This window comes from Charadrius vociferus, unplaced genomic scaffold (assembly GCF_000708025.1).
Source record: "Charadrius vociferus isolate BGI_N301 unplaced genomic scaffold, ASM70802v2 scaffold613, whole genome shotgun sequence".
NCBI lineage: Eukaryota > Metazoa > Chordata > Aves > Charadriiformes > Charadriidae > Charadrius > Charadrius vociferus.
In genome coordinates, this window is record NW_009647757.1 from 531,449 (window position 1) to 532,002 (window position 554).

General features: G+C 45.1%; 1 protein-coding gene across 1 annotated transcript in view; it reads left to right on the plus strand.

Moving 5' to 3' along the window:
* Positions 1–554, plus strand: part of STMN1 (stathmin 1) — a 6,357-nt gene that overhangs the window by 2,822 nt on the left and 2,981 nt on the right. The window lies entirely within an intron of this gene.

The following is a 554-nucleotide window of genomic DNA, read 5'->3' on the forward strand; positions in this document are numbered from 1 at the left end:
GTCCGTGCGGCGCTGGGACGGCGCACCCACCCAGCCTTCGCTTCGTCGTCAGCTTAAAACCTGGGAAAAAAGAGAAATCCTCCTTTGGAGGCTTTTAGAGCCTTTTATGGCTCTTTTTTTTATTGTGTCCCATTATAACTAGAGGTGCTGGGCAGCGTGCGTGCTCCCTGTCTGTCGTGATGCACAGCATCTGGTTCCGTGCACAAATAAAATTTTAAATGAGGTCGATGTGCACATTTAAGATCTTTCGGTCGTAGCAGGCATTCTGGCTGTACTGTTGTGTACCGTATTTTATTTCAGAGGGCTATATCTGCTATGTGCAATATTGGTGAAATATCCATAGCACTGTATGCTGCTGACTTAACAGTAAAATTGGACTCTTTGTTTGCATATCTTAATTATGGTGGAGTAAAACAAGGAGTCAAAATGCCCAGCTATACAGTCCTACGTGCAGATCCTGCAACACCAATAATTGAGATCACTTCTGCTGTTCCTAGCAATGTACATCAGCCTCAGCCCCACAGACTGACTGGAATTACTGACTGCAGTAACCT